Below are 25,068 nucleotides of genomic sequence, written 5' to 3' on the forward strand. Positions count from 1 at the left end.
CAGATCATTTTAATATTGGAGCCAAATCAGATTCCTCCCTCATTAGCTCAAGAAGTCCAAGAGGACAGTGCAGTACGATTCAGTTCCAAATGCAAACAAATTCATATTTATTTTTCCCACATTTCTACATAAATCTTCCTGTAGGGGTAACCAGCATCCAGATTTGGGCTGCCATCAAGGGTGGGATTCTACCGATTCTGTCCACCTCTGTAGAACCGGTTGCTCTGAAGAGCAGAAAACAGAGAGCATACATAGAACCGGTTCTATGTTTGCTGCTGTTTTGGCCCACATGCCTGCCTGGGCTCTTACCTGACCTTTATTTCCTGCTTTTTAAACTGCAGCTGCTTTGCATGACACAGCTGTGGTTGAAAAAGCAGGAAAAAAGTGCCTTTTCAACCGCTGTGCACCCATGCACAGCTGTCCAGGCAGCTAGCTGATGACGATATACAAAATGTAAAATCACCGAACCAGTAGTTACACCGGTTGGATCCCACCCCTGGCTGCCACCACTACCTTTTGCTGTCCTCAGTCTTTATTGTGCTCCTGATTATAAAACTGTGGGTGGACCTTGGGTTCTGTTAGCTAATTACAAGTGGAAATATGTTTAAGGGTGTAGAGAAGAACATAGTTGGTGTTCTATTAGAAATCACTATTACCTCAAATGCACCTTAGATGTGATCTTTCCAACAAGACTAGATCCATCCTTTGGGAAATTAACCATGACAAGTAGTCCTCAACTTAGTCCAGAATTGAGCCCAGAATTTCTGTCACTAAGTGAAACATTGTTAAGTGAATTTTGCCCTATTTTTATGACCTTTCACACCACAGTTGTTAAGTGATCACTGCAGTTGTTAAGTTAGTAATGCGGTTGTTAAGTGATTCTGGCGTCCACATTGACTTTGCTTGTCACGAGGTCGCAAAAGGTGATCACATGACCCCAGGACACTGCAACCGTCATAAATATGAACCAATTGCCAACCACCTGAATTTTGATCATGTGTCCCTGGGATGCTGCAATGGTCGTAACTGTGAAAAACGAAGTCATAAATCACTTTTTTTCAGTGCTGTTGTAACTACATGGTCACTAAATGAACTGTTGAAAGTTGAGGACCAAAAGCCCCACCATTTTCACTGTCTCCTCTTTGGCACATGCCTAATATTGAAGCAGATCCCAGTACAGCCTTAAAATGTCTGCCAGCATCTCTTCTGAGTCTGAAGCAGTGGTATTTCCAGTTATTTTCTGCTTATGGAATTTGTAATATTTTGGTGGGTTGGGATTGCACTTCATTTCTTATGAGGCACATGGACTGAAGTGGTGCATGGTGTATAAAGTGAGACTGTGGTGAAGCTATAGACACCAGACAGATTTTTACCTTTCCCTCTTTGTTTTTGGTGATGGTGAGGGAGAAATTTTCTTTATTTTTTTTTTAAACATTAGGCATGTGGTTTTCATGTATTTGCACCTCAAACAAAATGGAAATTGATATTTAATTAGAATTCTGAGAAGCCTTGAGGGTTAAATGCACTAGTTGCTACTTCTATTTAACTTGAAATAGTGATAATTAAATTTGAGATTTTTCTGCAGGCTGATCTTGTATCCACCCTTAAAACTAAAGCCTTTCTCATAGTTTCTACTTCCATCTGTGCATACGAATAGTCTGTGTTCTTTCAAGGCAGTAATGTGTGGTTGACACAGAATCTCTCTTGGGAGTATGCTCTGACAAGGGACTGACTAGAAGAATTCTGTAGTGATATGATAAACCTTTGTTTGTGCTATCAAAACAAATTGACATAGTCATAAAAAGGGAAATATGTAAATCTTGCGAGAGGACTGTAGTACCTCATAGAAGTTTTAAACAATGTCAAAAACTCCTTCTGAAGATTTCCTGAAAAGTTTGTTCACATCTTTATTCCATCATTATTTTTAAAAAATCAGTGTCTAACGACAGAAATTCTCTGATGGATTATTTTATTGACATTCTGTATTCTATTCTTCTGGTTCTTATTTTTGATGGCCTAATGTCCTCTTACTGACCCCATCTAGTAATGTGACATTCATGGGATACTCCTGCACAAATATTCTACACTGTTTTCCAGTAAAAATTAAGGAGCGTGCATAAGTGCACCATCGTGCCTCCCATCCCTGTCCTATTGTCCCCATTTATTCATATCTATTTTCTGTATTCTTACTCATGTTTATACTTATATCTATTATCTTGTAAGCAATTGACAAATCAAATAAATAAATAAAATAAATAAATCCCATGAAAGTATTCACACTTATGTAGTGATGAGTCTGCACCAGATGAAGCAAGCACAACATATTAATTCCTTCCAGAGATGTTAACAACAGATCATGCCAGACCAATCTTATTTCATTCTTCAACACAGTGACTAAATTAGTAGATCAGCAAAATACTGTGGACATAATATATTTAGATTTCAGCAAGGCATTCAACAAAGTAGACCACAACCTACTTCTTAGTAAGCTAGAAAAAAGTGGAATAGATAGCACCACCACTAGATGGACTCACAACTGGCTGGCAAACCATACTCAATGAGTAGTCCTTAATGGGTCTAAGTCTATATGGAGGGAAGTAAGCAGTGGGGTGCCACAAGGTTCCGTCTTAGGCCCAGTACTCTTCAATATCTTCATTAATGACTTAGATGAGGGAATAGAAGGGGAACTTACCAAATTTGCAGATGATACTAAGCTGGCAGGAATAGCTAATACCCAAGAAGATAGGCTCAAGATCCAGATGGATCTTGACAGACTAGAACACTGGGTGGTATCTAACAAAATGAAATTCAATGTAGAGAAAAAAAGTCCTACATTTAGGCAAGAAAAACCAAAAGTACATATTTAGACTGGGTGAAACCAGCTTAATAGCAGTAACTGAAAGGGTTTTTCGAGTCTTTGTGGACAACCAGCTAAATATGAGCCAGCAGTGTGCAGCAGCAGCAGCCAAAAAAGCTAATGCAATCCTAAGTTGTATTAACAGAGAGATACAATCAAGATCAAGGGAGGTACTAATACCACTCTATAAAGCCTTAGTAAGACCACACCTGGAGTACTGCATTCAGTTTTGGTCACCACATTACAAAAAAGATGTTGAGACTCTAGAAAAAGTACAGAAAAGACCAACCAGGAGGATTAGGGGACTGGAGGCTAAAACATACAATGAACGGTTGCAGGAACTGGGCTTGGCTAATCTAGTAAAGAGAAGGACCAGGGGAGACATGATAGCGGTCTTCCAATAACTGAGGGGCTGCCACAGAGAGGAAGGGGTCAATCTATTTTCTAAAGCACCTGTAGGCCAGACAAGGAATAATGGATGGAAACTGAACAAGGAGAGATTTAACTTGGAAATAAGGAGAAGCTTTCTGACAGTGAGAACAATCAACCAATGGAACAGCTTGCCCTCAGAAGTTGTGGGAGCGCCATCAATTGAGACCTTCAAGAAGAGATTGGACTGCCATTTGTCAGAAACGGTGTAGGGTCTCCCACTTGGGCGGGGGGTTGGACTAGATGACCTACAAAGTCCCTTCCAACTCTGATTATCTGTTATCTGTTATCTGTTATGTTACGGTTAAGTTTAAACAATAGGTTGAACTTGGTAATAGAATTAAAAAATGAAGTAACCAAATGTGCTGAAGTCACACCATTACATAACTGATCCTTCTGATCCTGATAACTCTAGATGGGCATCCCTTCATTTGTTGCCCTGCTCACTCCAAGCCCAGCACAGAGGCAGTCTAAAATTCTGCAATCCTATTCTGCTTCACAAATCACATATTGCAATGTGTACCGGCATGAGTTCAGCAATGCAGTTTCTCTGCTGAACTTTAATTTAATCTATGCAATGGCTATACAAAATGGCCAACATTCTCCCTCCTGTGTGGTTATAAGCTGCTGTCTTCCATGTCCACATTGAAGATGTATGAGAAGAGGAACATGTTCATTTTAAAGCATCAATTCTGATGTGTCTCAGACATCACTTAAGTTCCTTCTGTATTTGCAATAAGTAGTGCTCTGAAGCATTACTTATTCACTGGTTCACTGTGTTTCTATCTGCACTGGCAACTACTGTAATAAACAAATTTTAAGCCAGCTTCATTTTTAGCTGATTTCAACACCAGCTTAAGACTGTCATGTAGAAGAGTCTTAAAGACAATGCCCCCTAACAAACCAACCTGTGTTGGTTGTGCTAATATAGCTACAAAGTCTGTAATGTCATAGAATCTTGCTTATGCACTCATAGCAATGGCACATAGTCTTATATACCACTTCACAGGGCTTTCAGCACTCTCTAAGTGTTTTAAAGCAGGGGTCTCCAATCTTGGCAACTTTAAGACTTGTGGAAGCTGTCTGAGGAATTCTGGGAGTTGCAGTCCACAAGTCTTAAAGTTGCCAAGGTTGGAGACCCCTATTTTAAAGAGTCAGCATATTGCCTGTAACAATCTGGGTCCTATTTTACTAACCTCAGAAGGGTGGAAGGTTGAGTCAACCTTGAGCTGGTAAGTATCGAACTGCTGGCAGTCAGCACAGTTAGCCCACAATACTGCATTCTAACCACCACACTACCAATTATATAATCGTGATTTTACTGTTCATTAATCACTTTCATTACCTATTTGTCAGACAGAGTACAAATCAGTCTCAAAAATCAGGCTACTGATGCCTTAAAAACTAGCAGATTAAATTTATAAACTTATGGAAAAGATAAACTTCTCATTAAATGTATCCTCCTTATCCCTGGCAGACTACCTAATGATTTATCTGTGCCTTTGTAATGTGCTCCGATAAGCTACCTTAGCTAGCTCCTGTGGGCACTTGGAACCATTTCCTGATTTCCATTTCCTTGCATGACACATTGTTTGTTCTCTTGTTTGGTAAAAGCAGTATACTTGCTTTAGAATCCAGTCTTCACAAGAGGGAAAACATCATTAAGATTAATTGATTCCCTTACTTCCTTAAGGGAAGCTGTGAGTGTCAATCTCAAGCAAAAGGTGCAAATTGGTATTACTGTGAAACATCATCCCTCCCTCCCAATCCAACCTCAGAGTTTTGCTCCTTTTCCTAGGCAAGGCAAGGAGAAATATAGATAATAATGCTAAAAAACAAATATAGGAAGGAGATATAGTGTGCACAAACTTCATATTAAAATCACACCTCATAATACTGGCAAATAATTACTTCAGACAGTGGATGCCAATCTTCTCCATTCCGCCATGCCATTCGGCTGAGTGCCATTCTTTTCTCTGGGAAGATAAAAGCACCTGGACCTGCCTTGCACTTTTGAAATAGCCTGTTCGCCATGTGATGGGAGACATTGTTCTGTCCAGTATTATAAATCAGTTACAATCTGTCTTATTTTTGTAGGTGGAATTAGAAGGGGATTGTTTTGTTCTTTGCCTTTGGCAACAAAATGTCTTGGATTAGCTCTGGGTGACATAATGCCCACTGCATTTATTACGTAGAAGATCTATGATTGGCTCAGTGGATATTTCACCCTTTAAATAAATGTGTGGTAGGATGGCAGAGATACTAATTTGGGCACAGCAGAAGTTTGATTTAACATATGCCTTTATTCTCCCCTCCGATCATCATTTAAGTTGGTGGAAAATGATAAAGTATTGACAGGCTTCCTAAAATGGCTCACAAAGTAACAAGAGTGAGAGGGACATGGACACGGACACACACACACACACACAGAGAGAGAATATGAATTCTGGTACTTCTAATGACTTTGGAGTTGTGTTCCCAAACTTAGTACTCCAACAGTGTCACATGGCAACTCCTTTAGAAATCTAAAGTAGATTGTGACAAACAGCAGTGACAAACAGCAGCTCCCCGTTAACATGCCTGTGGTGCTTGGGCTATAGCACTGATTGTTCTACAAATAAGCAGCTTTCTTCTTGAGTAAGAATATGTACTGTTTTATTTACTTTTATTTTTATTTATTTTATTTGTCAGAAGCTTACAATATAACAGAAACAATAAGTTTAAATACAAGTTTAAATACAAGAAATAGGAGCTAATAATTGGGGACAATAGGACAGGCATGGTAGGCACGATTGTGCGCTTATGCACGCCTCTTACAGGCCTCTTAGGAATGTTACTGTTATCTATACCAGCGGTCGCTAACCAGTGGGCCACTGGTGGGCCGTGAAATTGTTTTGGTGGGCCGCAGAGAAATCTCACCCCCAGAACACACCCCCAAGCAATTAATCCAGGCTGCGCAGGAACATAAGGCTGCACCGCCCACATGGCCCACGGGAACCCTCCCCACCCACTCACTCCTTACCCGGCAAACTTGCCTGCTAAATTGCTATTTTTCCTTTTTCCGACCATCATCTGTTCTGCTGTGCTGGGAGATTTAGATTAGCTAGGAAACAGGACATGGTTGGATTTCTTGATTTCTAGCTAGTCTTTAGATCTTCGGCTCAGCACAGCTGAACCTCCCTTAGGACTGAAGTTTTGCTTGAAAGCAAATTCAGTGCAGACTCACGACAATCAAATTTGAGAGACTGAGCTAGCCGATGGCAGATAGATAGATCACTGATTGATTCTGTGAGCAACTCAATCTGCCTGCTTTGCCAGATTTTGGGTAAAAGTTGCTCTTTTTTATAAAAAATTCAATATTTACATACATGGTGTGTTGTAAGTTAATTTTGTGAGTTTGCTTGCAAGCAAATTTTATGAGTTTGCTTGCAAGCAAATTTTATGTGACAGACTGAGCTAGCTGATGACAGATAGATTTCTGAATGAATCTGTGATTCTGTGAGCAACTCAATCTGCCTGCCTGCTTTGCCTGATTTTAGCTAAAAGTTGCTCTTTTTTAATGAAAAATTTAATATTTATATAAATATTTATAATATTTACATACAAGCAGGGGTGGGTTTCTACCAGTTCTGTCCACCTCTGTAGAACCGGTAGCTTTGAAGAGCAGCAGACACTGAATCGGTTCTATGTCTTCTGCTGTTTTGGCCCACCTGCCCACCCAGGCTCTTACGTGACCTTTATTTCCTGCGTTTTCAACTTCAGCTGCCATGTGAGGCACAGCTGCAGTTAAAAAAGCAGGAAAAAAGTACTTTTTCAAAGGCTGCTTCTCGGGGCGCAGCACTGCTCAGCTGTCCAGGCACCAGGCTGATGACGATTTACAGGTGTGCACACAGCATGCAGAGAAACACATCGTAAATCACCGAACCTCATAAATCACCAAACCGGTAGTTAACCCTGTCGGATCCCACCCCTGCATACAAGCCATGCACAATCAGTCACATGACCACCAAGCCACACCCACAAATTAGGCCATGCCCACAGAACCAGTTAGTGGTCCCTGGGATCTAAAATTATGAGTTTAATGGTCCCTGAGGTCCAAAAGGTTGGCGACCCCGATCTATATGTATACGTATACCTATATCTATCTATCTTTTGAATAGTCGGGAAAAGAACAGCAACAAACAGCAAACATTTCAAAGGGGAAGCCTACTAAAAGCATTTTATTTTTTTCCTATATATTTTTTTATATATAGCAAATAACCTCATAGTACAAGGTTAAAGCTTCATGTCAGAACGTTGGTTCATTTAGCTTAAGACTATTTATGCCTACGGACGGGATTTCTACCCATTGTTCAAAGCCAAAGTGGTTTGACTGGGTATAGCTTGATTTATTGTGTGGATAGAACACTGCAGGTTCCTAGTCATGGTTTACAGAATAGTTTATTGTAGGAACCCAGTCAGGGTTTAACCAAATTTCTAAACCAGAGCCATCATGGCTATCATTCTCCATAATTTCAATCTTTTAGAATCCTATCTGAACATGCTGTGGATTGAACCCAGGAATTTTTATTTATTCTAAACCAAGCATTTTATTCTTGAGTTATACACTTTCTCTTTTTAGAACACAGTGCTTCTCAGATCAGGGTATACTCATTGATGTATAAATTGACTTATAACTTCATATTCTATCTTCTTTGCTTAAATGTGGGTGTGGGAGGGCTTACTTGAAACCAAAAAGGAAACAAAAGCCAATGTGTTGTTTAGAGTACTGTCATTACTACCATTCTTTTGTGGAATACAACTTCCAAATAACCCCCTTTTTTACAACACTATTGACATTGCACTTACTTTTTTGGGTGCTATAAATGCCTTTTGGATCAATACTCCTTTCTTGGATTTTCTTTTCTTCTAGAAAGAAGAGCAGTAAACTACAACAAAGAAATATCAATTTATTCCCCTTTCATCTCTGAGTGTTATTGTGAAAATTTATGATGTCACTGACACTAAACTGATATTTTTCTCTAGTATTATCATAGCCCAGAATAACCTTTCCTTGGGATAAACTAGGAAACAATTAAGAGTTGCACAGAGAAAATAAAGCCATGAAATGTATGAAACTGCTCATTTTCATTCCATAGTTCATTTCATGGATTGTATTCTTGGACAGATTTTCTTCTTATTTCTAAAAAGAAAACTTTCTATCTCTGCTCCTTCCTCTCTCCAGCTGCTCTTGGGTCTTTATTGCCTGAGGTAAAACTTCTAGGTTGCCAAAACATGATGCGTGGGTCTTTCAGTTATGTCCACAGAAGCAGGTGGTACTGAATGTTTCTTCTACCCAGATGGTGTTATATGTGGTGTTTGGGTTTGTGTTCCCAAACTTTGCACTGCAAGAATGTCATAAGAAAACTCCTTTAGAAATGAAAGACTTTCAAAAACAAGTTGTGACAAATCATGGCAATCTCATGTAAAAGAAAAATAAAACCAATCAATTGGGATACAGCTGGAAGGGACCTTGGAGGACTTCAAGTCCAACCGTCCTAGTCCAAGCAGGAGCCCTATACCATTTCAGATAGGTGGTTGTCCAGTCTTTTCTTAAAAACCTCCAGTGATGAAGGCAACTTCACAACTTCTGAAGGCAAGCTGTCCCACTAGTTAATTGTCCTCATTGTTAGGAAGTTTCTCCTTAGTTCTAGGTTGCTTCTCTCCTTGATTTGTTTCCATCCATTGTTTCTTGTCTAGATTTTGGGTGCTTTGAAAAATAAGTTGACCCCCTCTTATTTGTGGAAGCCCCTCAAATACTGGAATACTGCTATCCTGTCACCCCTATTTCTTCTTTAATCCCTATCAACATGCCTGTGATTTTTTTTAATCTTTTGGGAATAAAAGAAATATAGACTTTCTAGGGATGGAATTTAGAAGGGGAATATGGAAGCAATAACTGAGTGGAGAAGAACATCTTCTTAATATAAGTGCACTGAAAATCATCCCATTATTGATCCCATTATTTATTTCAGTTGCAACAGGAAAAAGGTATAGCTTCCTATCTTTTTCAAGGACAATAGAAGCAATTGATCATAATTTTAAGGGGGAAAACTTGTGGATTAAAGATAAATGTGTAAATTACAGATCAATGTAAGGATTAAAGGTTAATCCTTTTTACAGATTAAGAAGAGATTACAAGAACACAAGCAAGCAGTCAAATGAGAAGATCTGAACTCACTGGTAGCCTCGTATCACAATAAACAAGGACATACATTCAATGTTGCAACTACTAAGATTGTTGGTTTTGCAGGTACAAAGATAGCCAGAGAAATGATTGAAGCCTGGGAAATGGGCCTCTTGTCAGTCAACAGGAGTGCTGAAGCACCAGTTTATCAGGTGCTTAGGAGCTAAGGATCTGGCAACACAAGGAAACAACATCTGATCGATGGCCATCAACCCATCAATCAACCAATAGGAAGGTACCACATAAGTACAACTCATAGAGTAGCCCAAAGCACACTGCTAGAGACAAGTTTCCTGAAGATGACCTCTCTAGCACAATCCAAAAGCTCTGAAGAGTAAATCTCTGGTTCTGGTGATCAACCCAGATTGGATCTTGCAGTGTTAAGAAGAGAATTTAGCATAAACAACCTTTTAAAACTCTATATTGAACTGGATGATGAAATTAGGTGAATAATTTCTCCAAGGAGAAAATCTCTAACAATAGCTCAAGGGCAGATTTCCCCCTTAACAGTAATAGAAGATCTTAAGAAAAATAATAATCACAGGATGGTTGGGATTCAATTGAATGCCAAAACCCTGATCAGCTGCAGAGTCCAGGAGAGCCAGTTGTATTTGCAAGAAAAGACATGATAACACACAACATTGCCTACCTCATTACTAAATATACACAAGGACATAAGAATTCACCCATAAGAATTCCTTCTACATGCCTTACTCTTTCGAAACAGTGTCAAAACATCATCTTTTATTAAAATGAATGAAATCTTTCTTACAGATAAAAGTCTCTATCTTTCTATATCTCAGTTTTTTCTTTCTGCATAGCACTGATTAAAAACACTTTTCTCTCAACCCGTCTTCTGTTTTAATTAATTATTGCAGTGATTAAAAATGGAGGAGTAAAATGCTCATTATGAAAAGGATAAATGATGTTTGCTTAGAAATGTGAAAATGCAATTTTCATTAAATCCATTACTTGAATTTTTAGTCAATCCCACACCCCCACACTTCCTCTGCTATTATATAGGAAAGCTAGTATGATAACTGCTGTTGGCAGTGGGGACAATGTGTTAGATGGATTCACAAAGTTTAAACAGACAATTGATTGCCATTACTGAAATTAAAAATCACATAAGTCTCACAAGTAAACTAATTAAAATGAAAACCTTATAAGAATTTAAATTGCTGTTCAAAGAATAAGTTAAAATAAAAATAACAATAAAAATTTAGCCCAAAACAATAAGCTGTTATATAAGAAAACTGGGAGTCTTACTTAATACAATTGTTAATATCACAGAAAGCTAATGTGTAGTTAAAATCTTCTGCTTAAAAACAGAATGCATACTATTGTAAACTTGTCTGTTCAATAGACAAGAGTACTGAATGTAAAGAACTATTTGTACAAAACTTGGCCTATTGTGACCTGACATTTCCTGTTATATAGAGAACAATAAAACTGATTTATGGGTTTAATTAAAAAAACATTGCTCACTAGTTCAGGTTAATAATTTTTAAATAGGACATGATCTTTTGCAGCAAAAAGTATATACTTTTTCTCAGGCAAGAATAAACGTTTGAGATTGCTTGGAGATAATAACAGCTAGAATAAAAGTGGTAACTTATTTGCTAATAAGGCCAATCACTGGATTAGACTTCACTACTTCTGTTGTCCCAAACATATTTTTAATATGTTTTGGGAAACATAATTTTGAAGGAGAGCTAGATCATTATGCTCTCAAATCCTTACAGAAATAATCTGCAAAAGAGATTTATTTTGGAGAAAAAAAGCATGGGAAATAAGGTAATATCTCAAAGGCTTCACTGGAAAAACTTACAGTATCACTCAGCTGTAAATCATAACATGTCTGGTTTCCTACTGAAGACCATGGACCAGTAATTTGAAAATAACCCATAAAAATTTGGATGAGGGAATAGATGGAGAACTCATCAAATTTGCAGATGACACCAAGCTGGCAAGAATAGCCAACACTCTAGAAGATAGGCTTAAGATACAGAAGGATCTTAAGACTTGAATATTGGGTGCTATCTAACAAAATGAAACTCAACAGTGAAAAAAGCAAGGTTCTACATCTAGCCAAGAAAAACCAAATGCACAGGTACAGTATAGGTCAGGGGTCGCCAACCTTTTGGACCTCAGGGACCACCAAACTCATAATTTTAAATCCCTAACCGGTTCTATGGGCATGGACTAATTTGTGGGTATGCCTTATTGGTCATGTGACTGGCTGGGCATGGCTTGTAAATACTATAAATATTTATATAATAAATAAATATTGAATATTTTATAAAAAAAGAGCAACTTTTACCCAAAATCAGGCAAAGCAGGCAGACAGATTGAGTTGCTCACAGACTCACAGATTCATTCAGAGATCTATCTAACTGCCATCGGCTAGCTCAGTCTGTCACATAAAATTTGCTTGCCGTGAGTCTGCACTGAATTTGCTTTCAAGCAAACCTTAAGTCCTAAGGGAGGTTCGGCTGTACTTAAAAGCAGAGCCGAAGATTTAAAGACTAGCTAGAAAGCAAGAAATCCAACCATTCCCTGCTTCCTAGCTAATCTAAATCTTCCACCACAGCAGAACAGATGATGGTCGGAAAAAGGAAAAATAGCAGTTTAGCAGGCAAGTTTGCCAGGTAAGGAGTGAGTAAGCGGGGAGGGTTCCCGTGGGCCATGTAGGCGGTGCAGCCTTGTGTTTTTGCACAGCCTGGATTAATTGTTTGGGGGGGGGTGCTCTGCGGGTGAGATTTCTCTGTGGCCCACCAATTTTTTTTCATGGCCCACCAGTTGGTGACTGCTGGTATAGGTAGTGGAAAAAGGGATCTTGAGTCCTAGTGGACAATCACTTAAATATGAGCCAGTAGTGTACTGCAGCTGTCAAAAAAGCCAACCCTGGTTTAGGTTGCATAAACAGAGGGATAGAATCAGTGGTGGAATTCAAAGATTTTTACCACCTGTTTGGTGGGTGTGGCTTGGTTGGCGTGATTTGCGCACATGCACACACTTTGCGTGTGCGCACCAAACGTGCACTTGGCACAGGCCCAGAGGCGTTCCAACTCACCTCCTGCAAGCCTGCACTCTCCCTGTCACTCCAGCAGCTGCCGCACGGCACTCTGCTGTGCCGCGCAAAGCAGCCGCGCTTCAAAAGCAGGGAATAAAGGTGACTATGGGAGCCCAGGCTGGTGGTGGGCCCAACAGCAGAGTGACGGAGAGAACCGGTTCGGTCTCCGCTGCTCATCAGCGCTACCGGCTCGGCAGAACTGGGCCGAACTGGTAGAATACCACCACTGGATAGAATCAAGATCACATGAAGTGTTAATGCCACTTTATAATGCGTTGGTAAGACCACACTTGGAATACTGCATTCAGTTTTGGTCACCACAATGTTAAAAAGATGTTGCGACTCTAGAAAGAGTCCAGAGAAGAGCAACAAAGATAATTAGGGGACTGGAGGCTAAAACATAATGAACAGTTGCTGGAATTGGGTACGTCTAGTTTAGTGGAAAGAAGGGTGACATGATAGCAGTGTTCCAATATCTCAGGGGTTGCCACAAAGAAGACGAAGTAAAGCTATTCTCCTAAGCACCTGAGGACAGGACAAGACGCAAGGGGTAGAAACTAATCAAGGGGGAAAGTAACCTAGAATTAAGGAGAAATTTCCTGACAGAACAATTAATCAGTGGAACAACTTGCCTCCAGACGTTCTGAATGCTCCAACACTAGAAGTTTTAAAGAAAAGATTGGGCAATTATTTGTCTGAAATGGAATAGGGATTCCTGCCTGAGCAGGTGGTTGGACTAGAAAACATCCAAGGTCTCTTCTAACTCTGTTATTCTATTCTATTCTATTCTATTCTATTCTATTCTATTCTATTCTATTCTATTCTATTCTATTCTATTCTATTCTATTCTATTCTATTCTATTCTAAAAGACTAAAAGTCAACCAAAATGAATCCTGTGGAGATGTGCTTCAGCTAGTGCAGAGACTGCTAACCCTTAATGGCAAATCTGTTTCACATGGACTTTTGTTTATTTGTATGATAGCCCTGTCACCTGTCATCTTATGAGCCATTGCCAAGTCATGTCACTGGCTATTTCCTAGCTGGGTCCTTACATTTTTCTTTCTAGAAAAAAAGTAACATGGGAAACATTATTTGGCTTTTGTATACATTACTTTTCCACAGCACAAAAATAGTCATGTGCTTCAAATATAAATAAATATAAGGTTTTCCTTTCTCTAGCCAAGACTGCATCTCTGATATGTCTTTGAAAGTAAGAGTGCAAATCTGGCTATTGTCGTATGAAAATAAATAGAGGGCTTTGATTAATTGAACAGCTGCATTCTGTGTTGGTTTAATTCTTCAGTTTGGAAAAGGAGGAGAAATGTTTCTATTTCTGGATAATATTACACAGTAGGTCTAGTTAGTAGACATTCGCAATAAAGGTGAACATGTTTTGGAACTTAGGCAGACATGATTGTTTAATTGATTAGGTGCCACCAAGTCATTTTTGACTCCTAGCAACAATATAGATAGATTACCACCCCCATGACAACTTGTGCCTAGTCAAGTCTTTCAGGTCTTCTAATAATTCAGATGGAATTGCTTTTCTTATCTTTTCTTCCACTTTTCCAAGTATTAGTGTCTTCTCCAGTGAGTTAGGTCTTCACACAGTGTGTCTAAAATTGAGCGGGTCATTTCTGTGTTGGGTGAGAACAAGATGGGGCGATTCATTCACTCTTTCTATATTTGTGACAAAAAAATTAATATATAATTATTTGTAAGATCCATATTGTTTTTTTTAAAAACAACCTAAATTTACATAACTTTATATATATACACACACACACACACACACACACCATGAAAAAATTTGGATGAGGGTATAGATGGAGAACTCAACAAATTTGCAGATGACACCAAACTGGCAGGAATAGCCAACCAGTTTGGTTGGACTGCCAAGGGATATGCAGAGATAACTGCATTCTTATTTACATGTTTTCAGGAAGATGTGAATTCATATTAAAATGAAAATGAAATATTATGACCTCATATATGGGTACTACCTACCTAGTACTTTGTAGTACAGGCTATTCACTTCTAATCTCTATAGACATTTCATTCTTTGTTTGTAGCAGGTAGTTAATATATCAAGATATTTGCTATTTTAAGGACTAAAATATCTTCTAAATATAATGATAACCTACCTACTAGATCATAAGGATCTGATAGTCATGATATCATATTTGCCTTGCATATAGATTGTATCATGTTTGACTCTTTTTCGCCTAAGGAAAATGAGTGTATTTCTTAATTGACCAATATATATGCATATCACTTCAGACAGAGATTTAATGACGTGAACTCATCATTTACACCCCCCTCATATCCACTTTCTTTTTTATCCAGCTTCTGTTATCCACTTCTTAAATAATATTCAAAGAGATAGGATACAAGTTGAAAGGCCATGGAGCAGTACAGGAAGCTTTGGTATTTCATTGCACTATCGAGATACCCTTCATCTTCTGGAGATAAGATACTATATTCTTGTTTATGCCCGTTACTTTCTGTGTTAAGTCAAGACTGTGAGGTCTATGGTTTTAGTTTGAAGCTTCTTGGAGGCAAACCATATTGTTCTAAGGAACATGGACCAGTAATACAGATTCAATAATGAAAATGATTTGCCTCCCATATCCTCTGTCTCCCATTTCCTCTGTCAAGCTCTTTTTGAGGATGGATGGGCAGGTTTGAGTCAATTTGGATTCCTAGCAACTGCACAGATTAGTCCATGAAATATTCTTGTAAAGATTTCAGAAGTTATTTGCCACTGCTTGCTTCCTAGGGCTGGGAGACAGTGACTGGCCCCAGATCAACCAGCTAGCTTTATGCCTCATTGTTTCCTGGGTTTTAGCCTTAACTACTACACCAAACTGTCAGCCTCCCAAATAGTCCACTGAAAACCAGTCATTTTGCCATCCAATTTCAGCACTGTGAGTGTGATCCTAAGATACTAGAGTTAGGATATGTGTACAAATGGACAAATAAGGTTATTCATACTTGCATATGCACAGCATTTTTCAAATCCTTCTTTCTGTATCTCCGAGTTTTAATTTATGTCTTCAGTGTTGTACTTTAAGACTGAAAACCAGGAAGAAATACATTGACATTTGGAAAAAGATGATAAAAATAATTTTCTAAGTCCAGGGACAAGAGTAAAACAATCAAAAAGATAACAAATATGTTTCAATACAAGTTCTTGAAATTTAAAAAAGAAGGTTTGGAAAACAACCAGGCAGGAAGGGTTTCTTAGAACAGTGGCCTCCAACCTTTTGGGCACCAGGGACCGGTTGCATGGACAGGAGGGGGCGTGGTTTCACATGCTGCCTGTATCCCGCAGATGGGGCTTCACTTGTTTATACAGCCCGGTTTCTGGCATGCCATGGCCCAATGCTGGTCCAAGGACTGGAGGTTGGGAACCTCTGCCTTAGAAAACTTGCAACTAAATACATCAGGCATAAGAATGTTTGCCCAGTTATCAAACATCAGAACTTTGTGGAAATCAATATAGAAACACATTCATGCCTGTTGCAAAAATATTAAAGCCAAGATGGTAAGTGAAACAAAACAATGAATTTTATTTTACCAAATTATGACTAATATAACTGTAACACAAAGACATTTGCACAGATCATTCCAGTGTTGCATGGACCTGAATCTGGTATCAATATCAACCATTCTTCAGTCATAAATCTGCTGAAGTCATTTGTAGGTTATAATACTAGCAGATCCAAAAGTAATTTCATGGAAAATGCCAGAAAATATTGTCACTCTTCTATTAATGCCAGAGAAATGGGGAAAAAGTATCATTGACAAATTGCATTGCAAGCACTACCAAATAGCCAGGATTATTTGTCTAATTTTTCATTCAGGGACACCATAATATGCTCCTACTACAACATCCTGCAACATAGTTACAATAGACCCTAGTCTTGGACCATCTTGATGTTGATTCTATGAAATAACTCCTTCTGCATAGAATGGTGGTTCAACCCTGGTATTTCAAGCTGTCTTTAAAGCACTGTATTTTATGATGATTTTCTCTATCTCTAATACTTTGGTCCATTTCAAAGATTTTTTAATCAGGACTGTGCAAATGAGAAAGGGCTATGTGTATGTTTTGTGTATTTAATGAAGCTGAAAGAAAGTCTCAAACTTCATATAGTATTAATCACAAGTAATTCCACCCTACTGTTTCATTGTTGAATTAAATCAACCTTTAATTTTCCTTCTAACAAGAATTAGAGGTGATGGGAAGAATTTAATATTTTCTCTGTTATATTTCCATCTTCAAATTTATTCTTTCTACATGGTTGTGACTGCTCAAGCAGGTGATTTGAAGAAAGAAGAGATGTGAAAAAGGATTAAATATGATTAACTCCATATCTACTTTGAGCCTGATATACAATAAATCCCATTTGATCATGTAATAGTTTGTCTAAATGTAACAGACACTAGGAAAGCCCAGTTACCTGGAATTGGAGGCCTTCCAAATATCTGGTTAATATCTGTATCTCTTCAAAGGCAGTCCTTGAGTATTCTTTAAAAGTTAAATGGAGATGACCTTGAAGGCCACTTGGAAGATACAGCTGGTGCAAAATGCATCAGCATGGTCACACCTCAACAAACTCATGTTCAATTGATGCACCACAAGTTGAATTAGTTGCCTGTTTCCTTCTGGGTGTAATTGAAGAAGCTGGTTAATTATTATAAGTTGGGCAGAGTCATTTGGAAGTCAGCTGATCTTCTAAATCTAACAAAATAAATAATAAAACTACCCATTGTTCTTACCTGTTTGTTCTTCTTCTTGTAATCAGTACAGAGATTGCACATTTAGGTTTCACATATGGTCATTTTTCAAAAATCTGTTTTCTGAATGTTGCTATGGCAGCAATGTGCACCCAAAACTGGATAGCATCACCTTTCATTGTTCAATGGAAATTTTCAGTGTCATTGCTCAGATAACAGTCACTTACTGTCCAATTAATAGCTTTTTTTGTCTCTTGCTATCTCCAATGGCCAATTACTATTCTTGTATTTTTTTAAAAAAAACACCTTATTGTATTGAGAATGCTCAATACATTGCTCAGAATCAGTCATGACAGGAGCAGCATATAAAGATGGCTAAAGAAATGAATAGGTGTTCCTTCATCGCCTCCTTCATTCCATTCAACAAGGATTTTTTGGATTAAGTATATTCTTCTCAGACACTTTGTGATTTGGCTATATAAGCTCTTCTCAATCAATACAAACTAACCTCTAAATGCGCATACTGCAGTATGAAATGCAAACTTCATACTAAGTTATAATGTGTTTTTGGTATGGTGTCAAGCATGAAGCTATTGATGTTTTTATTATGTTTTTATATTTTATCATGCTTTATTGCTGAATACAGTATGTGAACCATATCACATTGCGACAGTTTTTTTTCTGCTGTCCAATAAATGGAAACTTCCCCACTGTAGTTTCTCAGCTCTTTAGGAACACACGGAGTGAAGCTTCCCAATGGACTGTGTCTACACTAAGGAATTCATTTACAGAGAAAGTCTTCCCCCATTTCTCAATTGGCATGGCATCGTTCTTGTGGGAAAAATGTACAATTCTATTATGATCAGCACCCACTTGTATTATAAATAAATTATCCCTTTATGATGACAGAACTTTTGGTAATGGAAATTGTAGGACAGCTATTGGAAAAAAGCCCAGGAAGCAAAACATCTTTTTCTATATTTTATACGAATGGGAAGATGCAGGACATCATGAGTTGATCCCTCTCCCCCACTTGCCATTCCTATCTTCATTTTAAAAGCCATTAATTGCCCCTTTGCAGACCTGTGGGGTTTAGTTCTAGATTTCCATACCCAGCAGAGCCAGTGTTGATAGCAACTGCCGTAGAACATTTATACTACTAAATAATTTTATATCTGTTTAAATGAGATTTCTTTTTTCCTTGGGCTTATTTTATATAAGAGTGGGTTAGCTAATTTAAGTAGCCTTTGGTGTGTTCTAAAATAATTAGTTCTTCTAATATATTATTATATTAATGTTGGGGGTGGTTGGGCTTGGAAGATTTTAATATTTAGAGTGTATTGGATTTTCTGCCTTAATATTAAAATACCAAGAAGCTTCTTGGTTGAGAAGTGAAACATTTTCAAAGAAAAACCAGTTGTTTCTTGAAAAAGCACCTTGTGGAACAAATGGCAAAATACTTAGTACCAAGGACATCCATGGGGGAAAGAAGTGAGTGTAAAAAAATTCAAGATGGCTGACATGACTGTGTAGTACTAACTCAAAAATATGACAAAATAAACACTGAAGGAATTCTAATGAATTCTAAATGCATCTTGTGGGAAAGAATTTATAATGTTTCAGGGTCAGAAAAGATTTTAAGACAGTTTGGAAGTATTTTGAGAAACAAGTTTTTGGTGTGTTTTGGTACAATAAATCCATAGTCTTTCTTCTTTTTTAGTGGGGGGGGTGGAGTGGGTTTTTTAAAGGTTAGCTCTACCTAATTTTTTTTCCTCAGGAATACGGAAAGACTAGAACAGGTATTTAATTTTCCCTACAGAATGTTCTTTCCAACCCTAGGCAGAGAAATACTCAAAAGTGACCCGCCAATGTCTGGGTTATTACTGTATTTTATTTTGCCTTCCAAACCATGTTAGAGTAAGTTAATAACAGATAGCCTCTAAATGCTTTATTGTTATTATATATTATTATATTATATTGTAATATTACTGTATATATTACATTATTATATTCCTCCTAAAGAGAGCTCGTAAGTGCATAGGTAAAACAAATATGAAGGAAAACACAGTCCCCTCATTTCAAAATATGAAGGCGATTACCATCAAAAGATAAATAACTATTTCTTTCCAAAAGGATAAACAATATGACAAGGAATGAAACTCTGATATATTTTGTTGATGTTAAGAGATGAAGGAAAAATCATATTTTATGTTTTGGAGTCTGATTTAGTTGCATTTCTTGCCAGTCTTCTTTGATGCATTGTCTTTTTAGATAATATCAAAGGAAAAAAAGTAAGAAACTTTGAGGAACTAAAAGAAATGTTACAGAAACACAAATGAAAGTATTAACTGGGCACTGATTAAGTTTCTATATAAAGATATACCATTATGTTTTAAAGTTGATTTGCTGAATAATCTACAAGGGTTGGATTCACACACGATCTAAATCATAAATGACAGTTGGCATTCATAACACTCATTGCAATAAAAGAAACTATGAGTGAGCCCAATTGTAAGCAAAATATGCGTCTAAAACTTTTTGATGCCTCAAACAGAGAAGCAGGCAGGTTCTGTTCCAAGTTAAGTGGAAATTCTAAATCCAGCCAAATTGTTCTGCGATGTAAATCAAAATGACCTATGGGCCTCCCTCCTCTGTGGTAGTAAAGATACTACAGGAGGGGGGAGTAAGGAATTAAATAATGAAACATTTGCTGCTCTTCATTTGCTGCTAGATTTTTTGCTTGAGTCTGCAGCCTCACACAGCAATTGCCATGCATGAACCTGACTACTGTGTCCTTTAAATATAACATGAAATTTGAATATCAAGATTCATGCCCTCCATCCTGGGCTTAGGTAAGCCCTGATCAGGTTGTTTTAGAATGATGCTAAAAAGTTCTATATAAACTCATTAATATCCTTTAATTACTAAGTAAGTTAAATTGAATTAGTTATTAAATCAAATAAAATCAAATTGGTTATTAAATTAAAACAAAATTAGTGTAAGAAGAGTCAGCTCTTCAAATTTCAGCAGCAGTTACTTTGCGTTGTTGGAAGGAAAAAAACATACTTTTGAAGTCATTATTGCAAAGAAATAAAAATAAAAAAATAAAAAAAAGAAAGAAAAAAAAATTATTTTGGGGGCGTGTCTTAGGGGACTGGAGGCGAAAACATATAAAGAACAGTTGCTGGAACTGGTTATGTCTAGTTTAATGAAACACAGGACTAGGGGTGACATGATAGCAGTGTTCCAATATCTCAGGGACTGCTACAAAGAAGAGGGAGTCTAGCTATTCTCCAAGGCACCTGAGGACAGGACAAGAAGCAATGGGTGGAAACTAATCGAGTAGCAACTTAGAACTAAGGAGAAATTTCCTGAAAGTTAGAACAATTAATCAGTGGAACAACTTGCCTCCAGAGCAGGGGTGGGATTCAAATTTTTTAACAACCGGTTCTGTGGGGGTGGTGAAGTTGGTGGGCGTGGCTTGGTGGTCGTGTTATTGGCTGGGCGTGGCCAACTCAATATCACTCACATCGAGGCACGCATCTCCTCCCCTGGCCTCTCATGACTGTGGGGTTGCTGCAACAGTCATAAGTGTGAAAAACGGTCATAAGTTACTTTTTTCAGTGCCATTGTAACTTTGAATGGTCACTCCACATAGTAGGTACCAGCAAAGGAGGGGGAAAAAACTCCAGAGAAATTTCTGAGACAGGAAGTCTAGTCCTGCCAAGAACGTAATAAGGGTTAACGGAGAGGCAGTTTCTGTAAGCAACACCAGAATGTTTCCTTCCTGTCTTCCTTACAAGATTAGGCCAGTAATTTCTTCTAACAACCGGTTCTCCGAACTGCTTAGAATGTTAACAACCAGTTCTAGCGAATAGGTGCGAACTGGTAGAATCCCACCCCTGCTCCAGAGGTTGTAAATGCTCCAACACTGGAAGTTTTTAAGAAGAGATTGGATAACCATTTGTCTGAAATGGTATAGAGTTTCCTGCCTAAGCAGGGGGTTCGACTAGAAGACCTCCAAGGTCCTCCTTCTATTCTATTCTATTCTATTCTATTCTATTCTATTCTATTCTATTCTATTCTATTCTATTCTACTCTACTCTACTCTACTCTACTCCATTCCATTCCATTCCATTCCACTCCACTCTACTCTATTCTTATTGTTGACTCCAATTTTGGAAGTGGCTTGGCATTGCCTTCTTCTTCCTAGGGCTGAGAGCAAGTGATTGGCTCAAACTCACCCAACTGGCTTTATGCCTATTATGGCATAGATTTGGCAGTTTTTTTTCCACCTACCTTATGACTGGGATTGCTGTGATGTTAATTACCTTGAGGATATGACTCCACTGACTTTGAACTTTAAAAACGTCTTCACTCTTATGATGTATTCACTTCTAACCTTCTTGACTACAGTGTGCTTGATATTATCATCTTGAAGGATGCCCAAATATTTGTAGTGATTATCTTCCTCCAGACTCTTGAGGTATTTCCACAGGGCATCTTCATTCCTTTGGTTTTCACTGTTTTTTCTCTTTGTCAGCATTCCAGAAAAACCCAACTCAGCATGGAAGCTGCCACTCTGTTGATGAGGGTGGCACATTGGTCCAGTCAAACTCCACTGCAATATTTTGGCTGTATCTACAGTCAGTATTGATCACTGGCTCTCTTTCAGGTGGTGTTTTTCCTCATAGCTTTAGATCATTGATATAAAAGAGGTGGGATAACCTGGCAGTTGTTTTTGATGTTTGATAGGCATGACCTAACTTATTCAGTGTTATTGACAGAGGAATCTGTGCAACAACAAACAATAGTGGTGATAAGAGATGTCCATGAAAGATTCCTGTCTTGTAACTAAAAGTTTCCCAATGTATGATCATTGACTAGCAACTACATCTTCCATTGTGTCATTGATCTTTGCACTCTTGCAGGGAGTCAAAGACTTTCTTGTAATCAATCCAAGCTACATCCAAGTTGGTTTTCCTTCCTTTGCAGTTTTTCAAAATCACCTTGTCAGTTAGAAGCTGATTATTTGTTCCTCTGCTGTTTGGGCAGTTTTCTTTCTGCTCAAGTGGAAAGAATTTGTTTTCAACTGAATGCTGGGACAGCATCAGGTACCACATCAGTTAACAATTTGAACGTTTTTTGGTAAACAGGTAAATGGTCTGCAGTTGCCTAGTGCTTACTCCTTTGCTGGATCTTTCATTATCGGGTAGATTTTTTCAGATGTTAACCATTCTTCAATTTCCCCTCCTTACAGGATGTTATTGGCAAGGAATGGGTCTAGACCATGCAGTTCATCTTCACTTGATGCTGATTAATTTTTGATCTTCCCTAATTTCCCCCCATAATTTCTGCTGTTATAACAAGTTCTTTCATTTCAGTTTCATTTTTATTTTTATTATTACTAGTCATAAAGAGAACCATATTATGGTTGCTTCAGATACATGATTAAGAAGATGTGAACCCACTTATGGCTGCCAAATTTTCATTTTTATTTTAAAAAGCCCTTTGTTTTAAATTACTTGTGTTGTCTTTCAGACCATTTATTTTGAATGACCTCAAATGATTTTGTCCTTCAATTTAACATGTAAAGTAATCATGTGCCTGTAACTAGGTATTGCAAAGCAATGATTGTGCAATGTGACTGTTGAACTGCACATTTTGAGATTGGCTAGCTCTAGAAATAAATCTGGTGTCTGTACAGCTTGTGCTTATGTAAAGTTATAGGGCAGTAAACAAGTCAGAAACTCTAAAAAAATACCTGCAGATTAAACAAAATAAAACAACTAAATAAACAATGCATATAAGAGAAATATCTAAGCCACATGTCATTAGGTTATAACTGGGATACAAAAATACTGAAAAAATAATTTCCCATAAGGTACACAGAGTCATCTAAGGTAAACTTGTTCTTTAATGACCCCACAGATGGTGACCTTATTTTACTTTTATGTTTGACCTAGAATGTTAGCTTCCTATAAACTAAAGTCTCTTTTAGTTTTTCATCCAGTGGAGATGGGGGAATAGAACACTGTGGTCTTGAAAAGAGATTTATTTGGGAGTTATATTAATGTGGATCGCTGAAGCACGCAAATTCATCCACTCATATGACATTAATTTTTCTGAATGTGAAATATTGAGACAATGGCACAAGAAACAACATCTATTTTTGAATGGATCAACAATATAACTATTGATTTAAAATTTGTTGAATGAACCAAATTTCTGGGTGGTCAAAATTCTGAAGATTACAGTAGCAATTAACAAATTGAAATCAAGAATAGATACCACTGATGATGGAGAAACCTGGATATATGTACTTACAGAAATAATGTAGATTATTGATAATTTTGGAGTAACAGTTGGGTATATTTTTTCTTATGTGTTTACCAAAGAGAGTTAAAAACCATTTTTTTCTTTCTTTTTTCTTATCACACCCATATCTTCTTTCTATTTGATTTTTCTTTCTTTTCAACTCTCTTTTTTCTTTTTGTCCAAGTTTTTTAAAAATTTAATAAAAATGTATTAAAAAGGAGAAATCTAATTGGGGTGAGTGGAATTGGCAAGAGCATGGTGATTCCAACATTTACTGAAACCTAAATGCTAATTTGGTCCTGCAGATCCTGGGAAGGGAGATAATTCTATTGGGAAGAAATAGGAAATCTTTTCTTTAGTGCCATGATCCTGAAAAGAAAATCTCCCAAAAGGAGATTGCTATGCATTTACATTACTAAATTTTTAAGAAAAAGTTGAATGTTTGAACATGGTTATCACATCAAGCATGCACCAAACAAAGTCTCCATGTATTACATCTCATGCTGGGGAAAAAATGCAGTCCAGTGTTTAACTGACACAGATTGAGGGGTTACATTTGGCCTTTGAGATGCCTTGTCAGGGCCCTTGATTCAAAAGATTGGAAGAGCTGGTTCAAAGGAGTAAACAGATCTAGAACATTACAAAAGTAGTGATATCAAATTAATACTGTGTTAACTCTCTCCATGCATTTAATAAGTCCTGTCTTCTATCACATTAAAAATGCAACAACAATTTCAATTTGTTTTGTGTGTGTGTGGGTGTGAGTCTGCTTTTATGTGGAAGTGTGGTGGTGGCATCTTGTGTGGCCTCGTGGGTGTGGGTCTGGTGTCATTCTTCGTGTTAGGTACTCGCCTGTTCATGAGGGCGGGTTTCCAAATGGCTGGTAGGCGGGAGGTGTCATCTCTTTTATTCATGCTGTGTGGGCTTTTCATCTCTATGGCTTCTCTGATTATTCTGTTGTTGAAGTGCTCGGTTTTGGCGATAGTTCTAGTATTTTTAAAGTCAATCTCATGTCCTGTGGCTTTGAGGTGTTGGACCAGGAGGAGGTCTGTTCTTCTTTTTGATTGAGTTCTTATGTTCTTCAATGTGTGCACTTATTCTTCTGTTAGTTTGTCCAATGTATGTGGTGGGGCAGGCGGTGCAAGGGATTTAGTATACTCCTTGGTTTTCTAACTCGATTTTGTCTTTAGGGTTTCTTAGGATGGTGGATATTTTTCTGTTTGTGCAGAATGCTGTTTTAATGTTGTGTTTTTGGAGGATTTTGCTGATTTTGTCTGTAGTGCCTTTTATATATGGGAGGAGGGCTTTGCCGTTCTCTTGTTCTCTGTCTTGGATTTTGGTTGGGGTTTCTTTTTGGATTAGGTGGGTAATCTTCTTTCTTTGGAATCCATTGGCTGTTAGTACATTGGTGAGAGTGT

The 25,068-nt window shown here is 37.8% G+C and overlaps 1 long non-coding RNA gene across 3 annotated transcripts; it reads right to left on the reverse strand.

Moving 5' to 3' along the window:
- Positions 1 to 14,133: 14,133 nt before the first annotated feature.
- Positions 14,134 to 21,774, reverse strand: LOC113430950 (uncharacterized). Of its 3 annotated transcripts, none has more exons than XR_003373248.2 (3): positions 21,664 to 21,774; positions 15,584 to 15,664; positions 14,134 to 14,269 (listed from the first exon to the last, which is right to left on the reverse strand). It is a non-coding gene; the product is annotated as an uncharacterized LOC113430950 (long non-coding RNA). The 3 variants fall into 3 exon arrangements; XR_015750126.1 differs by having other exon boundaries at positions 21,632 to 21,765; XR_015750127.1 differs by lacking the exon at positions 21,664 to 21,774 and adding an exon at positions 15,853 to 15,984.
- Between the last annotated feature and the right edge of the window lie 3,294 nt (positions 21,775 to 25,068).

The sequence above is a fragment of the Notechis scutatus genome, chromosome 6, assembly GCF_049901735.1.
Source record: "Notechis scutatus isolate UNSWTSFEM ecotype Mainland chromosome 6, rNotScu1.2, whole genome shotgun sequence".
Lineage (NCBI taxonomy): Eukaryota > Metazoa > Chordata > Lepidosauria > Squamata > Elapidae > Notechis > Notechis scutatus.